This window comes from Lissotriton vulgaris, chromosome 1_2 (assembly GCF_964263255.1).
Source record: "Lissotriton vulgaris chromosome 1_2, aLisVul1.2, whole genome shotgun sequence".
NCBI lineage: Eukaryota > Metazoa > Chordata > Amphibia > Caudata > Salamandridae > Lissotriton > Lissotriton vulgaris.
In genome coordinates this window covers 99,547,672-99,568,373 of record NC_141686.1, presented here as the reverse complement: position 1 = coordinate 99,568,373, position 20,702 = coordinate 99,547,672, and the positions used below count along the sequence as shown (strand labels likewise).

General features: G+C 46.4%; 1 protein-coding gene across 10 annotated transcripts in view; it reads left to right on the top strand.

Annotated features, from left to right (window-relative positions):
- MICAL3 (microtubule associated monooxygenase, calponin and LIM domain containing 3) overlaps positions 1 to 20,702 on the top strand; it is a 2,050,293-nt gene that overhangs the window by 168,651 nt on the left and 1,860,940 nt on the right. For 9 of the 10 annotated variants that reach the window (XM_086952911.1, XM_086952910.1, XM_086952909.1 and 6 more), the window contains exon 1: positions 16,310 to 16,547. The exons of the other annotated variant lie outside the window; for it this stretch is intronic. The gene's annotated coding sequence lies outside the window, so the exon portion shown is untranslated. Of the gene's footprint in view, positions 1 to 16,309; positions 16,548 to 20,702 lie in introns of those variants that run through there. 10 annotated transcript variants of the gene reach the window in all.

Sequence of the window (20,702 nt, the reverse complement as noted above, 5' to 3'; positions counted from 1 at the left end):
CTGTTGCTAAGAACTGTGTTTCCAAGAAGAAGATTTGCTTGATACTAAAAGACTTTTGTGCTACAGAAGAAACTACCTTTGAACTATCCTTTTTCCTTCCTAAACGTATTTATTCTGATTGTGTACAGTTTTGCCGTTATTTTGGTCTTGTGCTAAGCCTTATATAAAAATACTTATTTTTATAATACTACGGTGTCGTGTCCATTTGTAGCGTATTCACTGTATTACTGTATGTGGTCATAATTGCTTAACGCACAGCCTCTGAGATAGGCCTGTTCTGCTCTGCCAAGCTACCAAGGGGGTGAGCAGGGGTTATCGAAGGGTGTGATCCCCTTGCCCTGACTGGAAAAGGAGGGTCCCTATTTGTCATAAGTACATACCTCTGCCAACTAGAGACCGCCGGTTCTAACAATAGGTTCTCCCAGAAGAGACCTCTTATTTTCCTAGTTTTGTCCCCCTATATACGTAATGTTATTTCATATAATTTGTGGGGCACGCTAACTCTGGTATCTGCAGTTTCCACTTGAATGTATTCATTCGTGTCCACTGTCTCCAGAAGATTCATCAGGATCTTGCGAGCTATGGTCACTTCTGCTGCATTGTCTGGGCCCATTCTCAGTTCTTGAGTTGTGTCCTCAGAATACTCTGCATGTTTTACTTTAATACTGGCTACCTTCTGTTAATGTTAATGTTAATGTTAAAGGGGTACTTATATAGCGCACGGCTACTCCGAGGAGTGTCCCGGCGCTGAAAGAACCTCACGGACTCAAGGAGGAGGAAAAAGAACGAGCAAGGGAATGTAGCTCAAAAGGAGCTGGTTATTGCATGAAAAGCAGGGTCTTCAGATCTTTCCTGAAAGCCAGCAGATTGGTACTAGATCTGAGAAAAAGAGGAAGAGCGTTCCATAGCCGGGGGGCAAGATGTTTGAAAGAACGCCCCCCACAGCAAGAACGTCGGATCACAGGAGTGACTGCCCTGGCCTGGGTAGAGGAGCGCAGGGATCTGGAAGGCCGATAGAAGCTGATCCATTTCTGGAGATAACTGGCACCTGTACCATGAAGGGCTTTGAAGGCAATGGTCAGGGCCTTGAAAGTGATCCGCTTCTTAATGGGCAGCCAGTGAAGATTTCTAAGAAGTTCACTGGCCCTGGCTCTCCTAGTGAGGCCAAAAATGGCCCGGGCCGCAGAGTTTTGCACAACCTGGAGACGCGCAAGGAGGTAGTCCGGGAGGCCTAGGTACAGCACATTGGAATAGTCTAGGCGAGAGCCAATCAAGGCCTGTACCGTGGTCTTTCTATGCTCTATGCTCTAAGGATAAGAGCGGCAAAAACGTCCTCAACATCTTCAGGAGCGCAAAACACCTGCCTGCCAGACCAGATACCTGGGCCCTAAAAGAGAGGCTGTTGTCAATCTGGATACCCAGATTTTTAGAAGCCCCTGAATCGCTGGCAGGAGGGAACATGGCGGCAGGCCACCACTCTTTCCATCTGGGGTCCACGGGACAGCCGAAAAAAAGCACTTCGGACTTGTCGGAGTTGCACTTGAGGCTGTTATGACTAAACCAGTCAAACACAACCCCAAGGTAGCCCCGAATAGACGCTCCATCAAAATCGCGACCCCTGTCGCAGGTGAACAGAAGTTGTGTGTCGTCCGCATACGACACGATCTGGGCCCCAAAATCCTCCGCCAGTGCCGCCAGAGGGGTCATGTAAATGTTGAAGAGCGAAGGGCTCAGAATTGAGCCCTGCGGAACTCCAACCTCCAAAGGCGGCATTGCGGCAGAAAAAGGTGGGGCCCAGATTGTTTGCTGTCGATTGGAGAGGAAAGACCTAAACCATCAGAACACCGTCCCCCTTAGACCAATCTCCCAGAGTCTAGAAAGGAGGCGGTCATGGGGGACGGTGTCGAAGGCTGCTGAGAGGTCGAGCATCACCAGCATGGCTTTGCCTCCCCTTTCCAAGGTTTCCTTAATGGCCTCGGTGACCTCAAGCAAGGCTGTTTCAGTGCTCAGATTGGAGCGGAAACCGGACTGTGATTTATGGAGTATATCATTCGTCTCCAGAAAGTGGGACAGGGTGGTATGGACGTGTTTCTCGGCCACTTTCGCAGGTGCTGGCAAGAGGGAGATAGGTCTGTAGTTGGCATGGGATTCAGGGTTCAGGTTGGTTTTCTTGAGCAGTGGCAGAATGAGTGCCTGTTTCCAAGGCTGGGGGACTTCACCCGTGCTGAGCGAGAGATTGAGTATCAGGTTAATAAGATAGTTGAGAGAGGGGGCCATTTTCGCGAGAAATTTAGCAGGACACTGGTCAAGCGGTGAAACGGATTTCAGTTTCGAGAGGAGATCTAAGGAGGTCTGTAAGGACAGAGAAGGAAAGTTCCAGAGGGCAGGTCCTACCAAGGTCGGGCAAGGATCGAGAGACCGTGAGTTGAGTGTTACTCGTGTTGGTAGTCCCAAAGGAGGTCCGAATTTTGCTGGCAAAAAAGTCAGCGAGTTCGGAGATCCAGGGCTCCGAATGCGAGTTTCTAGGAGCGCACCACGGAGGGGAAATAAAATCCTTGACTATCCTGAAAATTTCTTTACAGGAATTAGAAGCATTATCTATCCTACTAGCCAGATAGGACTTTTTGCCAGCGGTGATAGCGTGGTGATAGTCTCTAACCATAGCCCTGTAGGTTTCCTTTGAGCTGGCGTCGTAGTGCTTACGCCATTCCCTTTCGGCTTTTTTACATTGCCGTCGTTTGTCGGCAAGTGCCGGGGAAAACCAAGGGGCAGATGATTTCACAGATAGTGTCCTAGGGGGCATGGGCGGGGCTAAGTTGGCAAGCAGTTGGGTCAGCCAGCCCTGCAAGAGCTCAAGATCCGTCTCCAGAGTGCCTGGTAGCAGGCATGGGTGGGTCTCTAAAGCCTGCATCAGCATAGCTGAGGAGACCCGATGGAAAGCTCTGGAGGAATGCGCTTCACGCCACTGTCCACTATCTCCGCTCTTCTCTTTAAGAGGGATCTCAAAATCCGCTAAGAAGTGGTCGGACCACAGGACAGGAGCGAAAAAGGTCAGGACTACAGGGACCGTGGATAAGATTTGGTCCAGTGTATGTCCTTTACCATGTGTAGGGGCCCGAAGGTACGGGATAAGCCCTAAGGATGAAATGATATCATTGAGTTTTATGCTGTCAGAGTCATCCACCTTATCCATGTGAATATTAAAATCGCCTAGGAGCAAACAGTGGTTAGACCTGAGACAAAGCGTGGAAATCATCGAGTGGAGTTCTTCAAAAAAAGTGCCCATTGGGCCCGGGGGCCTATAGACCAAAAGACCTATGCATGATTGCTGGGGTGAGAGGGAGAGGGAAAAGGCAAGAACTTCACACCCAGTGATATTGTCCAAGGGAAGAATAGAACATGTGATGCGCCTGTTGATGACTAGGGCAACACCCCCCCCCCTTCCCAATGGCTCTGTCCTTTCTAAAGATAACATGGCTCGGGGGGATTGCAGTGCCAATATCGGGTCCTGCTCCCTCGCCCAGCCATGTCTCTGTCAAGAACAGACAATCAGCTTTAGAGTCTATCAGTAGATTATAAACATCAAGCGCTTGCTTACCCAAAGACCTAGTATTAAGCAGTAAGCACCTTCTACTGTTGGGAGGAGGATTAAGGGAAGCAATACGTCCCTGGCCTGGTTGCCAGCCACAGGCCGAGCACCTGTTATTAGACCGAGACGATTTGGGAAAGACCCTAGAACAGTTACTATTAGCGTGCTCAAGGGAGAGCAGATCATCCTTTGTATATTTTATCATCCTAAACTCACCGGCCGGGCCCGCGCCCGACCGCCTCTGGGACGCTGACGGGCACAGACGGGATTTCCTTCGGCGCTCCTTAGGCGCCTCCGCAGCGCGCGTTCGCTGCGCAGAGGGGAGTGCAGTTAGTTTTAAGGCGTCGCTGGCCGTCCGGCGCGTCAGCACCACTAGACTGCCGCCCGCGAAACTGCCTACCCCCAAGATGGCCACTACAGAAATGCGCGCCTGCAGGTCCCAGAGTATCCCCCAGCACCTCGATGTGCCGTCTGAAAGGATAAGGACACTGCGGGCACGAGCAAGGGTGAAATGAGAGGTAGGAGATATGAAAATAGCTGAGATGCCTAAGGTCACCCGGCTTTCCGCCTCAGGTGCCTGAAAGGAGAAGGAAAAGTGCAATGTATAAATAGCACACTGTCATTTTTTACTTTGATGAGCAGGTTCTTTGTCTTTGGACTTGACGCGCTCTTCTTTATGTTTTGACTGTCCTCTTCTTTCCGATTTCTGTGAGGAAGTCTGAAAAGATCGAGAGGGACGTGTATCAATATCTTTATCTGTCAGGTTTTCTCAAATTTTCCTTATTTCTAAGGTTATATCTTTTCTCAGAGGGCTCCCGTTGGGGAGACCAACCCCCCCGGTCCAGAGACCTATCTCTCCATTGGGGAGACCTTTCTCTGGTTTGGAACTGTTTTTCCCTGGGAGTGGTTTGCTTATTACCCTCCCACTTCTTTTTAGGAGTTACGTTTTTTTTTATTTAAGTCTTTTCAGGATTTTCTGTTAGTTGTGGTTTTAGTGGTTTCCTACCCAAACTGTCTCTACCGAATTCTTCATAGAATTTTTCAATTATTCTGGCAAGTTTAAAAAGTAGTTCTGCTATATCTGTTTCTTGGCGGCAGGTTGTACCGTCAATTATCAATTGAACTAATTGCCTATATGCTTTTGTTAATTGTTTTCATTGAACAGATAGTTCTCTGTCTGACATTGTTTCAATGTCAGGAAGTGGCTCCTGGTATACCTAGTGGACCGAGCCTGGTAATGTGATTTTGATGTTTTAGGGCGCCATTGAACCAGAGCTCATGCTCTTGGTAAGTTAGTGGAATTTCAATATCCTCGAAAGGGGTGTATTCCTCTGGAGGTTCCCCTACTTTGTAGTAGTGGAACTCGTATGTTACAGCATTTGCTGATGGAAAATGTATCCAAAAATAGAATACCTCTGTCTGCCGACATTCATGTGCCACTACCACAAATATGACTGTACATCCTCTTGATGATGCACCATTTTCTAGAAGTTTTATAGTTACACTTTTCCTCACATTTACCGGGATGAGTTTCGCATCCGGGTCATTTTGTTGCAGACTTGTGTCTTCCGTCAAAAGTTGAGCTGCTAGTCTAGCTCTCGCCCTTTCGTTGTCACTCTCTGTCATTTTGCTGACAGAAAGTTTGCAGAGCAAGTTTCAAGGAAACAAAGATTAGGTGCACAATATTTTGGAACACTGTATCCTTCAACGTTTAATAAACCAAAAACTATTATATAGGAATCTCTTCCTACTAAGTTTTGGCGGATATTAACCTTTTACCCACTCCAGACGTCTTTTGGAGTTTTTACGGAAAAAGGGGTCTATGTGAAAAGCACGACTGAGTTACTCTAGTATCTAGCGTTAAATTTATCGCCTTACCAAACGTTGGGCGCCATGTAGTGTAGGTCCTATATTCCCAATAGGCTCTGCGCATTGGAATAACATAAAGGGCAGTATAGGCGTAGGACTGAGGTCGACTAGGACTCTATTGAATATGTCAGACTTAATTATGTGTGCCAGCTAGCTCAGAGGTCACTAGAAACTTTCTCGAGTAAACAAGAAGGTGTTAACTTTCCTGAATAGACAAGAAGGGATTTGTTTTTGACAACTGCATAAACATGACAACTTTGCTCCCCCAGATAAGGAGTATATCTCCAGAGTCGCGGAAACAATAGATAGCTATTTCACTCAGTCAATCGTGCATGCTTAGTTTCACCAGGAGTGCAGAGAAATAGAGAGACGGGCGTTTTCAATAAAAGGGTATTTATTGAGCAGTCTACTTTCTCAAGCACGTGAAGTGCATTGCCACAATTGCAATACTTGTCATAAAATAAAGTGCGTACAGTAAAATGAGTATTATGAAATAATACTGTAAAAGCATTTATATGGTTTCTAAGCCATAAGATACTTAAAATGGATAAAATACTTACAACGATAAAATAATGACTAAAAGTACTCAACTGGTGTTTCTAAGATACGCCTACCCCGGTGTACCTAATCTAAGCCTAGTACAGGGAAGGAGTAGATGAGTTTACAGTTTTTGCCAAGAATCTGAATCAAGAATTCTCTGTGGGTCTAATCAGCTCCGTACCTTGGTTATAGAATGAAGGAGGTCTTGCACCTCTTTCTCAGGACTCGAACTCCCAGCAACCCGCGAGGGTGACCGAGAAACACTGGAGCTGTATTTCTCGGCAGGAGAAAAGACAGCGTCTCTTTCAGTGCGTAAGCAGGGATGACTGCTTAGGAAATTGAATAATATGAACATATTAGTAAAGTGTAAATAAATAAAGAGACCAAATGTAAAACTGAATTCTGAAAATTAAATTAGTATTGGCAGGGTGATTTAAGGGAGTACTGCAAGTGTATCAAACAAGATACAATATGCATGATTTGAGTCCGCAATTGAATTTAGAAAAGCGTCAACTTTTCCATTGAAATTATTTATTTTTTTATTTGTGAAAATTAAATTAAATATTTCAGCATTGGTGTATTTGTTGTTTGAATGTTTTTTTCTGTATTTGTTGCGTATTGTTTTACAATTCAAATCACCAAGAATGCTTAGGCTGGGGTCCCTGGCTTCCAGTAATGACTTAGTGGAGCGGTGTCGGGGTTCCAATAATGATTCAGTGGGGGGCCCTGGGTTCCATTAGTGATTGAGAGATACACAGCGGTCAAAAGGTTAAGCACCACTGGCCTGTAGCAATTACGAGCATTGTGTGGTCTATTTATTAGAATATTAAAACGGAAAGTACAAATCCCAGGATGGAATATGTTGTTGGCTAAACAAAGCAGGTAGCAGCTGACAGTGTCACAAACGATGTAACTGCTTGGCAAGTCTAGGATTATCTGGGTATCTTAGAGCAAAATTTATTGGAAGACTTCAGATTTGAATGAAACCATTAGAGCCATCTATCAAGAGTTCTGAAATGTATCAGATGCCTGCTTGAGGGGCACTTTTGAATTACCTAGAATCGATATCCCAGAGAGAGCTCCTATGCAAGAAAACCTGCATATGTGCGCGATTTTAGGTCCACTTGGGAGTTATGACATTGAGTGTGTATGTGGGTTTAGGGGCACTTTCTAACTATAAGTTCAGTATTCATAAACTTTTATTCGATTATAAAATTGCATAATCATAAAAAGTACAGTTTTATAAAAAATTCAGGAGTTAATACGTTTAAGATGCATGTTATAAGTTAAAAAACAGTTCCACGACGAGTTTTTGTTGCTAATTTTAAGAAAATCACTATCATTTTGGCTTCATGCGGGTTTCTTGGTGACTGAAGGTAAGCGAGAGCGGGGTATGTACATCTAAGACCGCTTAGACGAAGAAGGGGAAGGATCCACTTCTTCCTGGCTGCTTTATAGAACTTGCAGAACAGTACAACATGGACAGTTGATTGATTGGAGACCCCGTCACAGGGACAGCAGGCCAGATTCCGGGACCAGCTATTCGGTTCTGGAAATGAGACCATTCGGAAAAAAAGGTCGAACCGTAGTCTTGTTAGTAGGAACTTTTCATAGTTCGAGAGGAAAAACAACAAGTAGGGCTGCAAATGCTTCTCAGACTGTAATGAGCATATTTTTTCATTTTGTTTTTTAACTATCTCGGCCTGGTGGCGGAGTTCTCTTAGGTGGCCCATGCAGAGTTCTTTTAGCTTTTTCTTTGAAATGTCCTCTGTTGATGGTGGATCGGAAAAGTATTGCTCCCGATCAAGGTCTTGGAGAAGTTTGTGGATGTAATTAAGCCAGGGTATTTTCCTCCAGTTAGCTAGGCCAAGGCATTCGGTGATGAGGGAACGCGTTATGTGACTTTCAGGATTGCACCAAATGCGGTGCCAGAGCATCAGAGGCTGGCATCGTATGGTGTCTGTCACGTATTCCATCCCTAGCTCCCGATGTGCTGCAAAAATCGGGGAGCTTTGGGGAAGGGCAAGAACATATTTGATAAAAGAGTTTTCTGTTACCTGGAGTTGGTCTATGTTTCCGTAGCCCCAAATGCCTGCTCCGTAGGTGGCCACGCTGTGGCATTTTGCGTAGTATATTGTTAGCAATTCCGATGGAGCTGGTTTGCCGAGTTTTCTGGAGAAGGCACTTAATGCCGACACTGCTCGGCGAAAATTGAGATTTCTAGTTTCGATTGCCTTACGCCATGTCATTGTATCATCCACGAGTATACCCAGATAAGGGTATACCGTTGTTTTTTCCAGCCTGTTGTTATTGATATACATTGATTTGGAAGATCTATGTTTTGGTCCGATGGTCATTGTAAATGTCTTTTTGATATTTACTTTTAATCCCAGGGAATCCATAAATGCCACATATTTGTTCAGCTGCCGCTGGAGTTGATTAGCTGTCCGGGCCAGGATGACCGAGTCGTCAGCATACAGGAGGATGGGTATTGGGCGGCGTGCTATCTGCGGAAGGTCCTGGCTCCCTTCCAGCATTGCCTGTTCAATTCCATTAGTATATAGGTTGAACAGGAAGGGAGCCAGTACGCACCCTTGTCTTACTCCTCGTGTTATTTTAAAGGGGCGGGATAGTTCGCCTGCAATGCCATAACGAACACGGCCTTCCGCGTTGGTGTAAAGTTCCCTAAGGAAGGCTAATATGGATGGATCCACTCCAAGATTTGTCATGGTCTCCCACAGCTTGGCATGCTGAACGCAGTCGAAAGCCGCGCTCAGGTCTACGTATACCAGATAGATTTTGCCTCCTTTCGCATGGACGTATTTTCCGGCCAGGAGAGTCAGGTTTAAGGCCTGATCCACCGTCCCGAGCCCCTTCTGAAAACCATATTGCAGGTCTGTGATGATACTGTTCTCCTGGGCCCAAGATTGTAGTCGGTCCAGGAGTAATCGACCTGCAATCTTACCCGTGGAATCCAGAAGGGAGATCGGCCGGTAGCACGCGGGATCATTACGATCTCCTTTCTTGAATATTGGCAGGAGGGTTGAGGTAGACCATGATGGGAGAAGGCCAATTTCAGTGACTGCTGTCATCACCCGGGTAATTATTAATGACCAATGCTCGCTGTTATATAAAAACAAGTCCATGGGTACCCCGTCTGGGCCGGGAGCCTTGCCGGTTTTTGACGCTTTGAGAGCCTTTCTGACCTCATTTACAGTGAAGCGTAAATTAATGGGTTGGAAATTGTTCTCTGTTTGTGCTTGATTTTCAGTTTGTGGGAGGTCGGTTAGTGAGCCAAAAATTTTCGTGAAATGATGAACCCAGTCGTTCTCAGTTATTGCCACGTCTAACTGATGTGGATCTGCGGTATTATCTAAAAGGGGTGATCTAATGGTCTGCCAAAATGTGGTGCTGTCTTTTTTAGTGCACTCTCATGAAGTTGACACCATAGATCTCGTTTTATCTGGCTCCTTCGTGTTTTCCGGGCGTTGTTATACTCTTTCCTTCGGTGTGAGATTTCTTGGGCGTCTCTGGGTTTTTGTCGAAGAGCTGCTTTAAGGGACGTGAGGGCCTTTCTGCAGTCGGAATCAAACCATCTCCTCATTGGAGGTTTTGGTTTGTTTGCAGTATGTTTAAATAGCTCGTCCCTTATTGCTCCTTGAATATTGTGAAAGGAGTTGATAATTAGTTCAGGGGAGGCCTCTGCAGACAGACAGTCTCTAATCCATGGTTGCGTTTTTTCGAATATCCGTTGTGAGGAAATTTCTGGGTCAATCTTTGACCATTTGATAACGTACCCATTCTTCTTCGTTAGTGTTAGTGATTGCTGGTCAAGAGAGCTAATTTTTGTTGTAGAGGGACCCACTTTTCCCATGAGGAGATCCATACTCAGGGGGTAGTGGTCACTAATCGGGCTGGACCCTACTTTATAGTTTTTTAATGTTCCTCTACAGGTATTTGAGGCTAAGATGAAATCAATAGTTGACATACAGCCACGACCATGGAAGGTAGGTAGGAATTTCTGGACCGGTTCAACTAGTTCATTGGCAAAATCTAGGTCCAGAGTGAAGAGAGTTTCATTGAGCTTGTTTCCACTCGGAGTATGTGCAAAGTGTGGAATGAGATTTCCGGATTCGGTCTGTAGACCACAGACTCCACTCTCGTAATTTGGACATATTGTTTGATTAAAATCGCCTCCCCAGATACAGTTTGTTGTTGTATTTGAATTCGCATCTTGTATTGAGGATACGTGTGCTACCATTTCGTCGAGATAAGTGCAGCATTCCAGGGTGCCTGTATTATTATAATAGTTTATGATTATGAATAGGTTTCTTGATGCTGCCGTCTGATGGGTAAATTGGATAATTTGGTAAGTCGGTGTTTCCTTTGTTAGTTTTACTGTAAGTGGTAGAATGTTGGAAAAGTAGATCACGAGCCCACCTTTTGGTCTTCCCATGGTGCTTGGCGTAGCTTTAGTAAAAAATGTCTTGTAACCCGCTAGATGGAGAGGGGATGTGCACCAGGTCTCTTGTAGGCACAAGATTTGGTGGGTCCTTGCTATATTCAACCATAGGGGACATGATATTTTTTCTCTTAGGCCTGCTACATTCCAGTAGGTTATGCCTATGTTCATGACCTCTTTACTTTCCTTGATGACAGGTATAGTTATCTTGGTGGTGTGAGTTTTAGTAATTGTGTCAGGCTCGATGTTTGTTCTTTGGCTGGTATCTGCTTCTACTAGATGGGAGCGGGTCGAAAGTTTGTTTAATTGAGGCGATGTTGACTCTGGTGTGTAAGGTGACTCTAGTAGTGGTGTCGGGTACTTATCAGAAACAGGTTGATGTGCGGAGTCTACGTTATGGTGGTTAAATTTGACCATAAATGGTCAATCGACCATTTCAAGGCACTCAAAACGATTTTGGGTCGGGAAGCCCTGCCATCCTTCATATGCCTGATAAGGTCTGTCCTGCCAATAAGGTATTTGGCGTTCGACATATCTACCTCTTGGTCCTCCCCTATCTAGATAGTCACGTGGGTACTCCCTCTGACTCCATGGTATTTGACCCCAAGGGTCCTGATTTCGTGGATCTTCGGAGTGATTTTTGGGATAGGGGTGCCATTCCCATGATGGAAAATTGCGGTGTTGTTTCGCTGGGGGATAGAAAAAGGAGAGGTGGCGGGCATCTATTCCCCCTTTTTTTTCAAGTTGGGGCCAAGCACAAATGTGATCTACAGTTGCGGGATCTCTACAGGTTACAATGATGCAATCACCGCGTATTGTTTTTTTTGTTTTGCCTATCCAGGCTACCCTACGGGCTGTAGTGATCCCTCCCGAGAGATGGGATTCAAGGGGTCTGTTTATGCTGAGCCACTGCATGGTCTTGTTCTTAAGTGACCATGCAGTTTCTGGGGTATCGTCTGTTAGCTCGGGTACTCCTGTTAAAACTATGGTGTAAGGGGTAGCTTCCGGAGGCATGTGAGCGGGACGTCTAGCTGAGGGAGGTTTTTTCGGCGTGTTTTTGGGTGTATTCTTAGGTGTGTTCTTGGGTGTTTTTTGAGAAAGCAATGGGGTCAGTGACTGGGGGTCAGGCTTTTCTGTGGTGGATCTACTAGAATCTGGTTTGGCTAAGGGACCTGAGGTACCTGCCGTAGCCTTGCCTGCGGTTATTATTTGCTGTACTTTTGGATGAGGTGGTTTCCCTTGCTGGGAAAGGGACGTACTTACGGTGGATTTGGGTATGATAGACGATTGTTTTAAAGTCTTTTGTACTGAGGATATTGTGTTTGAATGACTGACTGTTTTCTGTGCATGTGTTTGGTTTTGCTTTTTTGGTGGGTGCGAGATGTTATGTTGACCCCTTACATCAATCCGAGTGTTCGTATCTAGGAGAGTGGCCGAGATTATTGTTAATTGAGCTTCAAGATTTCTAATACTCAATTGAATAGGCTTTAAATACTGGTAGAGCAAGTCCTTGGTTGTAGTAAGAACTTGTGAGGTAATTCTACAGGTTTTACATTGCACCAGTGCGCTATCATTTGGCGTTGCCCTGTGAGGTGGGATTAAATCAGAGATATGTAATATACTGTTTGAGGTTGACGGGTTTGGATTAGTCGTTTTAAGTTCCTGACAGAGAGGACTATGGGTTCCTTCGTTTGTTAGCGACAGTGTTTTCGGTATTGCTCCTTCTCTCTCGCCTTGCTGGGTTGAGTTATCGTTGGATTGGATATCTCCTTCGGTTTGACAACCAGCTAGGTCGGGAGTTGCTTCCAGGTCGTCCATTGATATTGAGAGGTCCGATTCTGAGTGAGTAACCGACAGGTCAACTACTGATGGAACGGTATTTACATCTGAGGCGGGAAGAGTCACCGGGAGAGAGCAGTTTTGAGTATTTACATTAATTGGGGAGGCGACATTTGCTATTGCACCTAGTGATGAACGCTTTGCATTAGCACTGATGAGATCCATGGAAACTCTCTTCTCCATTAGAGCTATACTTTGGTTTATCGTCTCATTGACCCGAGATATAAATAAGTCAATAGGGCCTGTTACCTGCGCTACCTCCTGGGCGTGTTTGGATTTGGGTTTGGAGGCACTTCTTGTCTTAGGCGGCATAGTTGTTTGTTTGTTATTGGAACGGTGTTCAAAGGGAGGTGGCCCGGTCCGGTCTCTATCGGGCACTAACGGGCAACAACGGGCCCGCCCTTGTCCCGGGCTTCTCCCGGCGCCCTCCCGCGCGCTCCCGCGCAGCGGGGTTGTTGCTTTAGCTTTATAGGAGTGCTATATCCGGCGTTGGGGGCGGAGCCGGCAGGGAGAGGAGCCCAGCTGGTAATGGGCGCGCGGGGACTCCTGGTCTCTGGAGTCCTCCGCTCTACCCTCGCAGCCCTGCCGGTGAAGACACGCCCCTTACAGGTGACTGCCGCTGTGTTTCCGCGAAGCGGGACCCGCGAAGCGGGTCCGGCGAGCAGGGGCGGCACACAGCGGTCAGGGAGCAGCGTTGGCGGAGACGAAATGCCCAGTGTTCTCCAACAAGGTAAGGAAATGGAAGAATCCGCTGTGTCAAGGCTCAGCTGCCTTTTCTGATTTCCTGGCGTTGGGGGCGGAGCCGGCAGGGAGAGGAGCCCAGCTGGTAATGGGCGCGCGGGGACTCCTGGTCTCTGGAGTCCTCCGCTCTACCCTCGCAGCCCTGCCGGTGAAGACACGCCCCTTACAGGTGACTGCCGCTGTGTTTCCGCGAAGCGGGACCCGCGAAGCGGGTCCGGCGAGCAGGGGCGGCACACAGCGGTCAGGGAGCAGCGTTGGCGGAGACGAAATGCCCAGTGTTCTCCAACAAGGTAAGGAAATGGAAGAATCCGCTGTGTCAAGGCTCAGCTGCCTTTTCTGATTTCCTGGCGTTGGGGGCGGAGCCGGCAGGGAGAGGAGCCCAGCTGGTAATGGGCGCGCGGGGACTCCTGGTCTCTGGAGTCCTCCGCTCTACCCTCGCAGCCCTGCCGGTGAAGACACGCCCCTTACAGGTGACTGCCGCTGTGTTTCCGCGAAGCGGGACCCGCGAAGCGGGTCCGGCGAGCAGGGGCGGCACACAGCGGTCAGGGAGCAGCGTTGGCGGAGACGAAATGCCCAGTGTTCTCCAACAAGGTAAGGAAATGGAAGAATCCGCTGTGTCAAGGCTCAGCTGCCTTTTCTGATTTCCTGGCGTTGGGGGCGTTTCTAACTATAATTATAGCCTGCAATCTGTGGTACAGAAGCGCAAAGAAAGGATTACACTATGTAGGAGCGTGTGGTATTGTATTTTATGGATTTTTGAGCTCATAAGCTATATATACAATACAAAGGGTAATATACGTATTATATTTAGAGCACATGAGAACCCTTGACAGACATTGTATACAGTGCTGAAAGTGTACAGAGAATTAGTAATGCACGGTGTGAGTAATAATGGTAGTGTCTGGAATCTGTCACTAGCGTGTACAATCTCTCCCAAGTACCATGCATTAGAGAGTAGACTAACACATGTTAATGCTGGCATCCGCAATACTGCGTTAAAATCAATTGGTCACTCATATATAGCTCTCTGACATGCTTTTGGGATCATGAAGTGCTCCAAAAAGCAGCCTCGTATGAAGCATGTAAGCTCTGCCCTGCTGCTTTGCCTGTGCAGCATATTAGCCTGCTAATTGGCCTGGAGGTCTCGTTGTTATGGTGACACAGTACACATGATGCATTGTATCTTTCCTGTGCTCAAAACAGATTGTGCTCCCTCTGTCAGCCCTGCCTGGCCTCTTTGAGAGACACATGTAGCTACTAAATCTTCTGCCATAAGCTGGGCTGATAATTGTGAGTCGAGGTATGTTTCTTGTGGTCTCTGGCTAGTGAGGGCACCGCCGACCACAAACAAGGTAATGCAATGTGTGCTATTCATTCAAAATATTTAAATATTTAGCAACACTGCTTCCCGACTGCCAAAGTAAGAGATTCTGGAACGAGGAGAGAACTGCTGTGTTTGCAGCACATTGCCCTCCACCTACCCAGCCCGGTTGAAGAACTTTAAGCCCAAGATGCCTCACAGCTGCAGAGAAAGGGAGCTGGGAAGCGTCTCAATCATAAAGATGAGGCAATAATCACCCATGTGTCCCATATTGGTGATTCAGAGAGAAATAGAAAAAGAAACTTCACAGAAGTAAGACAATACATTTGATGTTTATAGGTTCAAATGTTTTTTCTGAAGTTAAATGAAATTAGAATGAGAAGCTATGATAGTTCTCATAATTTTGTCTACGGGAAAAGTCCAGTGGCAGCTGGTAGGGAACGGTGGTGTTAGGAAAAAGAATAAAAAAAAATAAAGAAAACGTACCTGCCGGTAGCATCGCCAGTCGCCACCTCTCCTCCATCACAGGAAGCACCTGGGCTCCCTAAGCCAATGACAACGCTACATTGCAATGTTGTGATTGGTTCCCCTAAGCCAATCACAACACTGCAATGCAGCGTTGTCATTGGTCTGAGCGCCGGCGCTCAGACGGGGACAGGGAGCCTGTGCATGTTCCCTACCAGGCTGTGTAATGCAGCCTGGTGGGGAACATACAAAGTGCTCATGATTGTTTTGCCGGCCCAGGACGGTGGCCAAACAGTCATGGGCACTGTGAGTGTGATCACCACTCCTCCGCCTGGCCTCTGATCTGGCCAGCCCCGCTCGCACCTAGGAACAAACTAAAATGATAACGTTCTGTTCTCATTTTATTTTTTCTCTGCACTGCTATTAAAGCAGTGGGGCGACGCTCCTTCGCTTTAGTGGAGGAGCCACATCTGGAAAAGTCAATCTGAATCCGTACTTTTCATGCAGTGTGTTGTGTACTAATACTGTCAACCTGCCTAGCTCTATAGCCAATAACACTTTACTTTCTGGGACCTCTATTTGCACTTTGCCCACTGGTGGATTGGCTGTAAATCATATCGGGCCAATTCTAGTTTGTTCAGCTGTATTAAATGCCTCAAGTCCATTTGTATTAGTGATGCATGTCATTTCATCACATTCCTTATTATCGTCAATAAAGATGCATGTGTTTCTAAAGTAGCATTATGTCTTCCAGCCTGCAACTGCTAGCTCTCAAATAAACACGTTAACTCCCTGTGTATACACCGTTTATGTTCGGGGTGTGTGCACAACGGCGCAAGGCATAACTGCTTGTTTCTGCTCGCTTCGGTGCCACTCACGAGCTCACTGAAATGTCTCACATGATCTCACTAAAATGTCTCACATATGTAATCTGAAACCATGGCAGCTATGGTGTGTGGTACCGAGACCGCCCAGAAGAGGTTGTGTATAGTACTTACTGTAAGACAATTGTAGTGCATTTTTTAAACTACAGTGCAGAACTTTGGAACACTAAAATAAGAGTGGAGAAATACGGTATGAATAAAAGCCAGCGACAAGTAAGACAAGAATTCTCAATTTAGTTTCCGGCCGTTGACTGAGGCAGGGCATAGGAATGTTAGGATGTGTTAAGGCTGCCTCTTTACCAGCTCGGCTTTTCAGGATAGTCCCGCCTTTTCCTCTGCACACCTTCTCCTAACAGGCCCTCCGTATTCTCTCTGCCATGGTATTGGTTCGGAGTTGCTTATTTAATTCCCTGACAGCCATTCATCGGCCTCGCCGTCGAAGAGGCAACTTTCACAAATCAGAAAGTTTGTGGGTGCGCGCGGCCGAGCGGGAGCGTTGTGCAGTGCACAGTCGATGTCCCGGACCGCCTTGGAATCCGGGGTGAGGTTAGCATGACGGGTCGGGAGCGGAAGGGTGAGTCCATAAGGATCAAAGGGATGTGGCCATTTTGATCGGATGGTGTTTGGTGCGCAGTGTAGCACGTTCTGCCCCCTTTCCGAGGTTTTGTTGGTTCAGTCTGTCAACTTCTCCGCCTGCGCTCGTGCCGGCTGTTCTGGCGCGCGTGACAGACAGCAGGGACAGTGACACGTCTGGGACGCAGGCTGCGAGCGTTGGAGGGTCTCCGCCGCCAGGGGCGACTCCAGGAGTCCTGCAGCAGAAGCGAGGCCGGCGCTGCGGTAAGAAAGACGTACAGTCCCGCCTGCTTTTTATTTATTTATGCGTTTCCGCGGTGCCTGTTTGCCGCGAGAGTTTGTTGTGTTCTGGAAACACTTGAGTCATTCACGCACAACTTGCACTACGCTCAGCGGTGCGTGTTTGCTGCGTTAATGAAGTAAGTAACGTATGATTTGTGTTGTGCACACGACTGTTTATTTCGCATATCGCTCCCCGCGCTTAAGTGTTGCTGCTTTCTTAGCGACACTTTTATTGTTATTTGGTTTAGAATAATGCCAGCGGTGTAACTCCCACGCACTTTTATCCTGATATTTGACATTTCTTTCCTCTGAATTGTTAATTGTGTACTTTCTGTGCTGCTGTATGCGGACGTTTGGCCGGACAAACATCACACTTGCCGTGTCTGTGTTGTCCTTATGCCTCTTGTGCGGCACGCGCTGATGCCCTTGCAACTTTGAATGAGAGAGCATCTCTGGCACTTCACAGTAGGAAACGGGAAGTATGGTACAGGACGTGGCGTTGTGGCCCGAGCTGTCGCCTTGGGAGCGGGAGCCAGGTTCGAATTGAAAGGGGGGGGGGGAGGGGGTGACCTTGTGTTATGTAACTGATGGTCATGTACAGTACTCCGATACCTGCGGGTCGAGCTCGCGCTATGTGCCTTCTCTGCTGCATGCCATCGCTGAACATTCGTTGCCCTCTCTGCCATTTCTGTTCACAAACTGCCCCCGTTCATACACTGCCTCTCTTCTGTGCCCCAGCTGAAGACTCAATGCTGTCTCCACTCGCAACCACTTTTGCTCACACACTGCCCTCACAGCTCCCTGTCCCTTCTCCTCACACACTACCCCTTCTCCTGTGCTCCTTTTTGTCTCTGATCAATCACTGCCCTCGCAGCTTCTTGACCCTTTAGTTCACACACTGCCCTGCCCCTCGCTTCCTTAGCTCCAGGCTATATTTCAAAAACATTAAAACCAGCATGGCATTTAGATGTGGGAAAAGTATTTTCCATTCATAAATATCACACCATTATTCATAGATCCTCGATTTGTGGGATTTTCCAATAGCAAAGTGCACTTAAGTGGAAATTCAGCAAGGGTGATAGATTTTCCAATGTTGTGAATATTAGTTATAGCCTAGGTTTGGATAATTTTAGCATGATCTACCTACCCCCCACAAATAGATGAATACTTGCAAACATGTAGGCTTGTATATTTTTAGATTTCTTCAGCAGGGTGGGCTTGCGCACAGTGAATTAACACAGGGTTACTCTAGTGAGAGATACAGGTGACTTTCTTGGGTGAATGGAAGACGCTTGTCTCTAACAGAGGCGTAGGTGAAGCGCTTTTCCTGGGGAACCATATTCTTCCTATGGAAAAAGAACAATTGTTACATTTACAATTTCACATGATATTCTCTTGTTTTCCACCTCCTGGAAAGTCTGCACGAGTGAGTTGTGCAGGTTTGAGCTTTAAAGAAATCTATGATGGATTTTATGGAGCGGTTTTACGGAATTTGTGGTGGGAGAAATAATCCACTAATTTGCCATATGGGTGAAAGCTGACCATTTTCAAATCACTGACATGCAAAGCAAAATTACGGTATAAAAAATGCATAAATTGACTGCAAGTAAACCTTGAGAAGCAGGCAGATTTCAGATGTTTTGGGCAGCTCATGTATTTTATTGTGGGTCTTCCTGGCAGCAGGATTATGGAGACTCACGCAAACAGCACATCTTTTACAAACTGCCCACAGAATAGGCACTTTGCAGTCTCAGACCTTAATTTGTACATATGGCAGGCATAGAAATATCAGCACGGTGTGATCCGGAAAAAATGTCTGGCCTTAACCACTTTTCCTATTCTTTGTATAGTGTAAAAAAATCTTGCTGTGCTCCTGCCCTTGCTGTTCATGTCTTGCCTGTTATTGAAGCTCGTTGAAACATTTTCAGTATACTAAAGTCAAATGCCTGATGGGAATGAAATAATGTACTCCAGTGAAACTGATGGACAAGGTTTTAATTTAGTATTACATGTGGCTCAAGCAGTAACCAAATTGGTAACATTTAAAAACAGAGCAACACAGTGATTGTATGGCACAGGTGACTACTTAAGGTATTTATTGCTGTACTTTTCGGTCCACATTTACAATGTTCAAAACACAAGTTCCGCATTACGAAATGCTGCTACATGAAAAGCCAGCACTGCCTGAAGGCAGGTAATCTCACAATATGCCATGTGATAACTTTGTTAAAAGTATTAAAAACAAGTTTCAGTTTGTGACTTTAGGCCTTTATTCTTGAAAGCAATCAAAGGTAATTATCGAAGTGGGAAACAGGCATAGCTTAAAATTCTAGTGCAAGTCTTGCTAAAACATTACTTCCTAATGCACTGAGACCCTCTTGGGTTCTGACTACTGTTATATAGCGCATCCTGCAACTCCCACCGCTCATGTACTTACGCTGCAGAGAAGCAGCAACTGGCCGACTCCGAGCAGAATACAGCAATCATGTATGAAGTTTCGTTCCTTAGCAGTTTCCAAACCTTTAATGTGCTTTCAACTGCTGCAGAGTGGAGCTAATCAGCTGAAATATTGATTGGGCCCCACAGAAGTTGGTGCTCATGTTCAGGGCATGCACACATTTATCTTTACACATGACCAGGTGACTCCGGGCCTTTATTGGTGTTACTTGAATGGGTGTATTTCTATGCAATTCTTGTTTTGGGCTGCTGTATAACCACCGTGTGTTGCTGTTCTGTATACTGCTGGAGCATGCTGTTCTGTTTGCGAGGGTTTACCTTCTCTGTGTGAGTTCTGATGTACATACTGTAGTTCTTCATAGGGAGTTCTTCTTTGTAAACCGCTTGAACCCACTCTTATGTTTTAGCATTTGCGCTTTTGGCATCACAAGCTGTTTTGTATACCTTATTTGCTGTTTTGTCGTTGATTTCTCCCTGCTCTGTGTCACTTTTTTCTTCTTTACACAGCAGACTGCTAAATGTCATCCTACGACGACATTGTAGATCTTGTGTGAATGGTAATAGATTTTCACTGCATATTTGTGGCTTGGTGAGCAGCAGAGGAGCACCAAGCTTCGGTGCTATGAGCATAAAAGAATCATTACTAGAACACCATGGTTTGTAGTAGTATGAGTGGAGGAAGTGTTTGCGTTCATGCTTTTGTACATGTATGCACACAATAGTGACGCCATGAGTTCGGGTGCCAGGGTATGTACCTATGGAGTTAAATGTTCAGTCTGGGTATCCACTTTTTTGTGTTGACGTAGCAATTATATTTATTCCCCATGTTTACATGCTTTTTACTAAACTCATTTTCCTGCAAACCCACCAAGCCTGTCTGTGAACACCCTCAATAAGACCGTGGTAGTACTCTTCGGAAAGGACTCTCCACTCTGTCCCCAGCCTGGCTATCTGAACTTGGACCCATCCCGTGCTGCTAGGCCAGGAATCTGGGAATCATTGTTGTCAACAAACCAATGTCCAGTCACCTGATTACCTCTTCCTACTTCCAAAAGACTTCCCTCAAGGCCCTTATCCAAATCTTCAGATGCTTTCCTTCTACACCCAGGCACCCAACCAGATTACCATCCAGGCGCTCAACAGCAATCTAGTCTAAAGAAACACGCTGTATGTCAGATTCTCCACCCAGCTGACCAAACTGCTCCAGATCATTTAGAATGCAGCAGCCAAGCTCACTCAACCTCACTCCACTCGCCTCAATGACCTCAGCTGGCTTTCCATGCACACTAGTGCACTGTTCAAATTACACACACATATAAAGCACTGCATAATCTAGACTCCTCTTACCTGAATATCCACAGCAGCTTCCACACCGCCTCTAGACACATCTGCTCAGACAACCTTCTACTTGTTGCTGTCTCGCATCCGATGAGCTAGAGTCGGCGGTCCGCCCTTCTGGTACCTGGCTCCTAAAGGCTGGAACAAACTCCCACCTTCATATTATGGCTGCTAGCTCAGTCCTTGAATTCAGGAAGAAACTGAAAACATGAATCTTCATGTAGGCCCTGTTAGACCTGGCACCATTGGCCTGGATCTTCCTTCCATTTTTGTTGCTGCCCCATGTATTTTTGCTGGTGTTAGATGCTTTGGGCACTGTGCCACTGCTATTCAGTGCCACAG